Source organism: Phyllobates terribilis, unplaced genomic scaffold (genome assembly GCF_046119375.1).
Source record: "Phyllobates terribilis strain yellow unplaced genomic scaffold, ASM4611937v1 Scaffold_7__3_contigs__length_470593459, whole genome shotgun sequence".
Classification (NCBI taxonomy): Eukaryota; Metazoa; Chordata; class Amphibia; order Anura; family Dendrobatidae; genus Phyllobates; species Phyllobates terribilis.
This window is the reverse complement of record NW_027362767.1, coordinates 15,935,906-15,947,571: the sequence shown is the minus strand read 5'-3', so window position 1 is coordinate 15,947,571 and position 11,666 is coordinate 15,935,906. Positions and strand designations below refer to the sequence as shown.

Below are 11,666 nucleotides of genomic sequence, written 5' to 3'. Positions count from 1 at the left end.
AAAATGAAAAAATAGGGCAATATTGATGTCATTTCCGAGTCCAACCCCTATTCACCATTTTTGCAGTATTCAGGATGCGACATGAACTGCAGCCCCTGAGTCTCAGTCAACCATACTTGTTCCTTTTGCTGCTGACTGCGATAAATCTCCTGAATCACTACAGCGAGCAGGTAAGATAAATGTAAGTAGATTGTTTGTTATATTGTATGTAGTGTGTACTAACCAATTATTCTCCCATAGGAGCGGTCTATAGGAGGATGAGGGGGTTAGTAGCGTGGCCCTACCTGTAAAATTAAGAATGAAATAATAACAATCATTACGTCTGTTGTCTGTGGTACGTCTGGAAAAAAACAGGGGAGGAGTCCTGAGGAGATAATTTGCATATTCCCACTGCATTTTGGGGTAAGTGAAGAGTCTCCGCGAGCTCAAAGAACACTGGATTTTGGCTGTTGGAGCTGAAAAGAGGACATCGGTAAACCAGGGGAGGAGTCCTGAGGAAATAATTTGCATATTCCCACTGCATTTTGGGGTAAGTGAAGAGTCTTCGCGAGCTCAAAGAACACTGGATTTTGGCTGTTGGAGCTGAAAAGAGGACATCGGTAAACTGCGCGCCTACTGGCGCGCGCATTTTGAAGCTTTTTTTTTTAAGCTTTTTTCACTGTTTTCAGAACATTAACAATAAGAACATGGAAGAGTCCAGGAGCCATTTGGTGAGCTGCATATCCTGCTACATGTTCACAGACTTGCCAGTGGAAAAGCCAAACTTCACATGCCAGAAATGCAAGCTTGTGTCCCTGTTGGAGGAAAAGTTGCGAAATCTAGAAGAGAGGTTAACTACCTTGAAAATCATTAAGGAAGGTGAAGAGTTCTTAGACAGAGCAGAATTATCTCTTCATGATTCAGAAAGAGAAGAAATTCGAACTGCACCTGACGATTCAGAGGAATGGAAGCATGTGACCCACAGAAGCAGGAGGATCGAGAGGCAGTCAGCACCCATACTGCTCAGGAACCAGTACCAGGCTCTCACGCAGGAGAACCATGAAGAAATACAGCAAAATAAGACTTTGCCAGCAATGAATAACCTTGTAAGCCCTCAGAATCCTCCTGGATGGAGAAAGAAGAATGTTGTGAAGAAAAAACGGAGAGTGGTGGTCATGGGGGATTCCCTGTTAAGAGGAACAGAGGCCGCTATCTGCAGACCAGACATAACCTCAAGAGAAATGTGCTGTCTTCCAGGAGCAAAAATTAAAGATGTGTCTGACAGGATATCAAGACTCTTCAGACCTACAGATCACTACCCATTCCTGCTAATACATGTGGGGACAAATGACACCGCAAGAAAGGACATGGAAACCATCTGCAGTGACTTTGAAGACTTAGGCAAGAAAATGAAAGAATTGGGAGCGCAGGTGGTCTTCTCATCCATCCTCCCAGTGGATGGCCATGGAACAATGAGGTGGAATAAGATTCTACAGGTGAACAACTGGCTACGTCGATGGTGCCGTCAACAAGGATTTGGATTTCTGGATCACGGAATGAATTACCTATACGATGGACTACTTGCTAGAGATGGGGTGCACCTTACGAAGACTGGAAAACATGTATTTGGAAGTCGCCTTGCTACACTCATCAGAAGAGCTTTAAACTAGAACAATGTGGGAAGGGAAGCAAAAGGCCAGAAAAAGCCATGCAGCTGACAAATACTATTGAGATCTCTGCTACTGGAAGTGGAAAAGAAGAACAAAGACAAAAAAATCTAAATAATAAAAATATGGGAGGAAGAGAAACCAATCACAAACTAAAATGTTTTTATACAAATGCACAAAGCATGGGCAACAAACAAGGAGAATTGGAACTACTAATGCAGGAAAAGGAATATGATGTCATTGGAATCACTGAAACTTGGTGGGACGATACACATGATTGGAATAAAAGGCTAAAAGGATACAACTTATTTGCCAGAAACAGACTTGATAAACGAGGAGGAGGTGTCGCATTGTATGTTAGAAAAGCGAATATCTGCACAGAGATTGAAGCTTCAGAGACTGGGAGTTCTGTGGAAACTGTTTGGGTAAGAATACAAGGAGAGAACAACGGAAAGGACACCATTGTAGGCATTTACTACAGGCCACCTGGGCAAGCTGAAGATATGGATGAACTCTTTATGTATCAAATGACCAAGTTCTCCAAAAAATATGACGTAGTGGTCATGGGAGATTTCAACTATCCAGACATTTGTTGGGAATCTCTCTCAAGTAAAACTAACAGGTCAAGCAAATTCTTATCCTCTCTTGCTGACAACTTTATCTTCCAAAAGGTAGGGGAGAAAACAAGGGGATCTGCTACTTTGGATCTAATCCTTATAAACAGGGAGGAAATGGTTGAGGAGGTAAAGGTGGCTGGGACCCTAGGAGGCAGCGATCATGCTATTATAGAATTTTGGAAAACTAGAGGAGGAAGACTCAAACTTCAAGGTTAGATTTTAGAAAGGCAGATTTTAAGAGACTCAGAAAGAGAATAGGAGGGATCCAATGGCTGGATGTCCTTAAGGACAAAAATGTCCAGGAAGGATGGGAAATTTTTAAAAATTAGATTCTCAAAGCACAATCGTTAACAATCCCGAAAAGTAGGAAGAATGGGAAGCATTTAAGGAAACCAGGATGGATGAACACAGAACTTAAACACATGCTAAAAAGAAAGAAAGAAATGTTTATTAAATGGAAAGAGGGAGGCATATCTAAAGAAGATTATAATGCAGTCTGCAGATCCTGTAGGGCACGTATCAGGTTAGCTAAAGCTGACAATGAATTAAGGCTTGCAAGAGATGTCAAAAGCAATAAAAAAGGATTTTGGGGGTATGTCAAAAGTAAAAGAAAAGTCAAAGATGCTATAGGATTTTTACAGGATGAAAATGGAGAAATGGTAAGAGAGGATGTTGAGAAGGCCGAACTTTTTAATTCCTATTTTGCATCTGTTTTCTCTCAGAAAGAAAATGTAACATCAACTGATCTTCACTGTCCTTTTAAAGGAATAGAGGAATCCAAGTTATCTGTAAACAGAAAGATTGTGAGGGAATATTTAGCTAACATAAATGAGTTCAAGTCTCCAGGTCCAGATGAATTACACCCCAGAGTACTGAAGGAGATCGTAGAAGAAATTTTAGAACCACTCTCCATAATCTTTGAAAATTCTTGGAGAACAGGAGAAGTCCCAGAAGACTGGAGAAGAGCAAATGTTGTTCCTATCTTCAAAAAGGGGAAGAAGGTGGACCCAGGGAACTATAGGCCGGTGAGTCTGACTTCTATACCAGGAAAGATCTTTGAATAAATTATTAAACAACATGTATGTAAGTACATGGATAAGAATGAAGTGATTAACCAGAGTCAGCATGGGTTTGTAACTAACAAGTCATGTCAGACTAACTTAATTTCCTTCTATGACAGAATCACTGACTGGGTGGATCAGGGAAATGCTGTAGATATAGTATATCTTGACTTCAGCAAAGCATTTGACAAAGTATCTCACACCATCCTTATTGAAAAAATGACCAAGTATGCAATGGACCAGGCAACTGTTAGGTGGATTCATAACTGGCTTAGTGATCGGACTCAAAGGGTGGTTGTAAATGGCTTCACATCCAGCTGGATGAATGTCTCAAGTGGGGTACCACAGGGCTCCGTCCTGGGACCTGTATTGTTCAACATCTTTATCAATGATTTAGATGAAGGAATTGAGGGTAAACTGATTAAATTTGCTGATGACACAAAGCTAGGAGGGATAGCTAATACTAGAGAAGAGAGAGAGAGGATTCAAAAAGACCTAAATAAACTGGAGCAGTGGGCAGCAACCAACAGAATGGTTTTTAACAGGGAAAAATGCAAAGTACTACATCTGGGCAATAAAAATGAAAAAAGCATATACAGAATGGGAGGAATAGAGCTAAGCAACAGTACATGTGAAAAAGACTTAGGTATACTAATAGATCATAGACTGAACATGAGTCAACAGTGTGATGCAGCAGCAAAAAAGGCAAATACAATTCTGGGATGTATTAACAGAAGCATACAGTCTAGATCACGTGAAGTCATTATCGGTCTTTACTCCTCTTTGGTCAGACCTCATCTGGAATACTGTGTACAGTTTTGGGCACCACATTTTAAAAAAGACATAGACAAACTGGAGCAAGTTCAGAGAAGAGCGACCAGAATGGTGACTGGTCTGCAAACCATGTCCTATGAGGAACGGTTGCAGGATTTGGGAATGTTTAGCTTGCAAAAAAGAAGACTGAGAGGAGACTTAATAGCTGTCTACAAATATGTCAAGGGCTGTCACATTGTAGAAGGATCATCTTTATTCTCATTTGCACAAGGAAAGACTAGAAGCAATGGGATGAAACTAAATGGGAGGAGACACAGATTAGATATTAGAAAAAACTTTTTGACAGTTAGGGTGATTAATGAGTGGAACAGGCTGCCACGAGAGGTGGTGAGTTCCCCTTCAATGGACGTCTTCAAACAGAGGCTGGACAGACATCTGTCTGAGATGATCTAGTGACTCCTGCTTTGAGCAGGGGGTTGGACCAGATGACCCAGGAGGTCCCTTCCAACTCTACCATTCTATGATTCTATGAAACTGTCACCACTCGTACCGGAGAAACAGACGTGTGAAAGAGCCCTAAACATGTGCGGTTTTGTATTAATAATCAGATAGGAACATTAACCATGTAATTCGTTGTATTCCTTCCAACATTGGTAAATTTAAAATAAAAAATCTGTCGTACAGCCAATTATCCACTCCTTGTCTTTTCAAACTGGCATGAGTAGCTAGACCACCCATGAATGGGCACAACAGCTCACCCCTTCCTTCAGGTTAACCTTGGTGAGTCAGCCTCTGGTGAGGGTGTGGCGCCCCTGAGGGTTCAGTCGCCACAGAGGCACTGCACCTCACCCCGAGGTGTGGTGTCTCCCTACTCTCAGGTAAGGAGGGAGTGCTGCATGGAACCCCAACCACCTACATCCAACACAACACTGCTCCAGGCCAGCAGGAGGGGCAAGACGCAATGTAGTTTTCTGCTGAGCCCTGGCCCTGGCTGGAGTAGGGGGGAACCCAAAGGTAGGGGGAACCAATAGTGGGTGTGGGTGGAGGAAACAGTTACACGGAGCACATATACAGTAAGTATATAATAGGAAGCCATGTTCAGTCAGTCAGTTCAGTACAGTCCGGGAGCAGAGGCTCAGTCAGAGCTGTGCTCCACAAGTTAGGGCCCAGGATGGAGGCCCCAGAGGGGAGCAGGGAGCAGGCTCCATTCTACTTAAAGGATCCCAGGGGGTACGGCGTGTGCAGGACGGCATCCGTACGCCCCGCTCCTGCCAGGTGATCAGGAGGGATCGGTTGCTACACTCAAAACCCCAGGGGGTCAGGTTGGTCCCGGATCCGACGTACAGGAAGGGCCGATTCATTATTGTATTTGTGCCTTTTCTTGTTTCATTTTTGGTGTTTTTTTTATTTATAATTCCACGTGTGTCATGAACACTAAAAGACAAAAAAAAACACAAATTATGATCGGGGGCCCAAATACTATTGGAAAGATATTAAATGTTTAACTTTACAACAACCAAGCTTTATTGACATTGTACAGCGCTGACACTGGCTCCGTCCTCTGTTTCTTTTTTAGATCCGCGGCTCTCGGGCCAAAACCCTACACGATCGCGCGGTGGTGAACTGCCAGTACAGCATGGCCACCTTCAGCACCGGGGAAAGGAAGCGCCGACCGCACAGAGACCGTACGTCCACCGAGATGACCCTGCACCTGAAGCAGACGTGTGAGGCCGCCATCCTCACCAGCTGTAGCCGCGCTCTCAGATCGATATATACGTGCGGGTGAGACGGGGCGACGCACAGGGTATTGGTGCAAAATGTCCTCCTGTATTGTGCCTCCAGCTGTATATAGTGCAAGCGATTAAATCCCTTTTTCATTACGTTATTTAGTAAAATAAATGGCGCTATTCAAAACTCCCAACTGTCTCCACAAAACACGAGCTGTTGGTCGGCGATGTGGATGGAAAAATGAGAAAGTTGTCTCTGTTGGAGGAAGAGGAGAACAAAAACAAAAGCACGGGAGCATTCGCCCGGCCGACCACCATGCCCGGGAGCGCTCGCCTGGCCGACCGCCATGCCCGGGAGCGCTCGCCCGGCCGACCTCCGCCGTGCCCGGAAGCGCTCGCCCGGCCGACCGCCGCCTCCGCCGTGCCCGGTAGCACTTGCCCGACAGCACTCCTGTATTCCCTGGGAAAAAGACACCGACTTATCTCAGAGAGAGCAAAGTGATCAGTAGTCAGAAATCAGACATATCCACTCGACATCAATCCAGACCACATACAAATTAGACCGTCGGCTGAAACTGTCGATATTGGCGGGTTCGGCCGACCTCAGGCTAATGTGTACAGAGCAGGGTCGGCTCCAGGTTTTTCTGGGCCCCGGGCGAAAGAGTCTCAGTGGCCCCTTTAACACATATCACGATTCATGATGCACAGATACGGCGGAGAAATATATATATAGTACACAGGGCCCAGCCTGCCACCTCATCCTTCACATATGCAGACACGCGCACACACACGGTACGCAGACACGCACACGCGGTACGCAGACACGCACACGCGGTACGCAGACATATGTACACACGGTACGCAGACATATGCATGCACACACGGTACGCAGACATGCGCACGCACACACGGTACGCAGACATATGTACACACGGTACGCAGACATATGCATGCACACGCAGTACGCAGACATGCGCACGCACACACGGTACGCAGACATATGTACACACGGTACGCAGACATATGCACGCACACGCGGTACGCAGACATGCGCACGCGGTACGCAGACACGCGGTACGCAGACACGCACACGCGGTACGCAGACACGCGCATGCACACGAGGTACGCAGACATATGTACACACGGTACGCAGACATATGCATGCACACACGGTACGCAGACATGCGCACGCACACACGGTACGCAGACATATGTACACACGGTACGCAGACATATGCATGCACACGCAGTACGCAGACATGCGCACGCACACACGGTACGCAGACATATGTACACGGTACGCAGACATATGCACGCACACGCGGTACGCAGACATGCGCACGCACACGCGGTACGCAGACATATGTACACACTGTACGCAGACATATGCACGCACACGTGGTACGCAGATACGCGCACGCACACACGGTACGCAGACACGCGCACGCACACGCGGTACGCAGACACGCGCACCCACATGCGGTACGCAGACATATGTACACACGGTACGCAGACATATGCATGCACACACGGTACGCAGACACGCGCATGCACACGAGGTACGCAGACACGCGCACCCACACGCGGTACGCAGACATATGTACACACGGTACGCAGACATATGCATGCACACACGGTACGCAGACATGCGCACGCACACACGGTACGCAGACATATGTACACACGGTGCGCAGACATATGCATGCACACGCGGTACGCAGACATGCGCACGCACACACGGTACGCAGACATATGTACACACGGTACGCAGACATATGCACGCACACGCGGTACGCAGACATGCACACGCGGTACGCAGACATATGTACACACGGTACGCAGACATATGCACGCACACGTGGTACGCAGATACGCGCACGCACACATGGTACGCAGACACGCACACGCGGTACGCAGACACGCGCACCCACATGCGGTACGCAGACATATGTACACACGGTACGCAGACATATGCATGTACACACGGTACGCAGACATGCGCATGCACACGCGGTACGCAGACATATGTACACACGGTACGCAGACGCGGTACGCAGACACGCGCACGCAGACACGCGCACGCACACATGGTACGCAGACACGCGCACGCACACACGGTACGCAGACACGCGCACGCACAAACGGTACGCAGACACGCTCACGCACACATGGTACGCAGACACGCGCACGCACACATGGTACGCAGACACGCGCACGCACACACGGTACGCAGACACGCGCACGCACACACGGTACACAGACATGCACGCACACACGGTACACAGACATATGCACGCACACACGGTACGCAGACACACGCATGAACACACGGTACGCAGACACACGCACGCACACACGGTACGCAGACACGCGCACGCACACACGGTACACAGATTTGTACACATATGGACATACACACATTTTTACACAAATTCTTAAAGACATATATAAAACAGACAAATATATATACACAGTCATACACACTGACATTCACATACATGCACTCACACAGACCCATTACTAATATTTTTAATATGGGGATTGGGGAAGCCTCACTCACCTGTCCCCGGTCCAGTGTCCTGTCCAGCAGCTCCTCAGGTATGGGGCAGTGCAGGGCCCCCGGCATGTCACAGACATCATGGCCCTGGACAATCAGAGGGGCCCACTTGCGGTCGGGTCCGGGCCGCTCCCCCCCATCTGTGCAGGACCTCCGACGGTGTTTGATTGCCGGCACTCCCCCCAGACATGGCCGCGCGCTGTGCGGTTGTGTCTGCTAGTAATGACGCGGCAGGGGCGACACACATGCACAATTAAAGGTGCAGTGCCGTCGACCCTGCCGTGTCATTACTAGCAGACACAACCGCACAGCGCGCGGCCATGTCTGGGGGGAGTGCCGGCAATCAAGCAGCGCCTGCGTCCCTGAACAGGTGCCGAGGAAGCGGCCATGGCCCCGACAGTGAGTGGGCGGTGGGCCCCTCTGATTTTCCAGGGCCCCGGCACTTGCCCGGGTACGCCGGGTGCTGACGCCGGCCCTGGTACAGAGCCTTATCTGTACAGTGTCCAAAGCTTGGAGCCTTATCCTACCACTGTTTGCTGTACTTCTATTGTTCTCTATTATCAGCCAAACACAGTAACGGTACCTTTGATATCTGCTTGTTTCCTTTGCAGATAAATACAATCACCTCTTGTATCAAGCTAGGACTGTCATCTGTCGCTCTCTGTTGTCAGCCGTCTGTGACTGGGGATGGGCCGTGTAGCATAATTTTAGGTTATAATGTAATTATATGATTTTTTTATTTTTTATTTTTTTATTTTCCAATACATTTTTATTCAACTTTTATAATAATAAAGGGAAAGATAAAGGAAATGGAGGGGGGAGGAAAAAAAGAATAGGGTAGGAAAAGGGGGAAGGGAGAAGAAAACAAGGTAAGTGGGGAAAATAGTCCCTAAAACGGGACAAAGTCAAGAGTACATAGCATTTTAGATACATAACATTGCTTATCGTTTAGTTACAAGTAACTGCTTTAAGAGAAAATAAATATAAGCACATACACATCACGCTAGACATTCTTATTCATTTGCTTGTAAGTCCTCTTGTAACACAAACAAGTAAGATAAGTAAATTCCGCTCGACTTCTTTTCCAGTTGCTTATACTCATTCTTGTCGGGGCCAATGACCGTATTAAATCACGCTAGACATGCTCTTCAGTATTCTTATCAGGGCCATTATCACCTCTTTGGAGGGAAAATGTCCAGTTTTAGGATTTATAAGTAAGGTCTCAAAAAGGACTCTAAATAAGTAACGACTGGGATATAGACCATGGGAACTAGAATCATCTCTAGAACCATAAGGGTCAAAAAAAACAACAAAACCCAAGAGGAATAGAACCAAGAGAATCTGCAGAAATTCCATTCAAGTAACATTTGCTAGCTTACTGAGAAAACATCAAGTAATTATTATTTTCTGTATCAAATCTCTACCTTCTTCCGGAGTCGTCACCAGGAAAATCTCATTTTGAAAATAAATCTGAAGATTAGTAGAACCTATCCATACTCGTAATGTCACGGAAAGATTTCCAAGCTAATAAGGTGGCTTTAGAAAGATCTTTAAAGAGTAAAATATGGTTATAAGGCTTGGGAAGATTTTTCTTTTTTCTAGTTAAATTTAGTAAATTATTTCTTACGGTAAAAGAGTGGAAATTAATGATAATATCTCTAGGGACGTCCCTGGGTAAGAAATCAGGTTTTGGGATTCTGTAGGCATTAGTATCGATCATCTGGTCAGAGAGATCTGGAGGCAGAGCAGTGGTCATTTCCGTAATGTAAGGAAGGAGAAATTGCTTCAGGTATTCCTCTAATCTTCTATTGTTCTCTATTATCAGCCAAACACAGTAACGGTACCTTTGAAATCTGCTTGTTTCCTTTCCAGATAAATACAATCACCTCTTGTATCAAGCTAGGACTGTCATCTGTCGCTCTCTGTTGTCAGCTGTCTGTGACTGGGGATGGGCCGTGTAGCATAATTTTAGGTTATAATGTAATTATATGATTTATTTTTTTTAAATCCCTTTTAGATCCTGCAAGCAGATGACGGTAATTACTGCACGTGTGTGAACGCAGCCACCCTGGCGTTGATCGACACCGGCATCCCCATGCGGGACTACGTGTGCGCCAGCTCAGCCGGCTTCATCGAGGACACGCCGCTGGCGGATCTCAGCTACGTGGAGGAATCGGCAGGGGGACCCCACTTGTCTTTAGCTCTGTTACCCAAGTCTGAGCAGATCGCGCTGCTGGAGATGAACTCGCGGCTGCACGAGGATCACCTGGAGCGAGTGATGGATGCGGCCAGCAAGGCGTGTAAGGACATGTACGCGGTGCTGGAGCAGGTGGTGGCGACCACTTACAGGAGGTTCGGCGCTGGTCGGAGATCGGGGGGCAGCATAGATGAGACTCTATGGAGCTGTGTGTGGACAGTCGTGGAGAGAGGAGCCATAAAAGCTGGATCTCCGCAGAGAAGCGTGGGCTGAGGGGATGGAGCTGAGGACACACAGGGATATATTCTATGTTTTGCTTTAATAAATAAGAAACGTTTTTGTTTTTTATATTCAAGTTTTTTATGTTGCGCAAAAAAGGGAAATGCCTTATGTGGTAAAATGGAAAAGCCCTTTACTAATGAAAAGCTATTTATTCTGCAGTATTCTATTTCTGCTCGCTGTAAGTGAGTGGAAATGATCTGATTTACATTTAAAGGATGTGAAGTGGTCCAGGTCTCCTGCCCGCAGAGCTGAGGGTTAGTGACAGTGTGTCAGTCGGGGCTATAACTGAGCTCAGCAGCAGCGCACACTAAGGCTATGTGCCCACCATGCAGAAATGCTCAGGATTTTTTCCTGAGCGTTTCTGCATCTCCCTGGCAGAAAAAACGCATGCGGATTGTACATGCAGATTGTACATGTGGATTGTACATGCGGATTGTAGATGCGGATTGTAGATGCGGATTGTACATGCGGATTGTACATGCGGATTGTGCATGCGGATTGTACATGCGGATTGTACATGCGGATTGTACATGCGGATTGTGCATGCGGATTGTGCATGCGGATTGTACATGCGGATTGTGCATGCGGATTGTGCATGCGGATTGTATATGTGGATTGTGCATGCGTATTATGCATGCGGATTGTACATGTGGGGATTGTACATGCGGATTATGCATGCGGCTTATGCATGCGGATTATGCATTCAGATTGTACATGTGGATTGTGCATGCGGATTGTGCATGCGGAGTATGCATGCGGATTGCACATGCGGATTGTACATGCGGATTGTGCATGCGTTTTCCTG

General features: G+C 46.6%; 1 long non-coding RNA gene across 1 annotated transcript; it reads left to right on the top strand.

Moving 5' to 3' along the window:
- The first annotated feature begins 5,514 nt into the window (after positions 1–5,514).
- Positions 5,515–10,927, top strand: LOC141152818 (uncharacterized). The gene is made up of 2 exons (XR_012247150.1): positions 5,515–5,880; positions 10,400–10,927. It is a non-coding gene; the product is annotated as an uncharacterized lncRNA (long non-coding RNA).
- Positions 10,928–11,666: the final 739 nt, after the last annotated feature.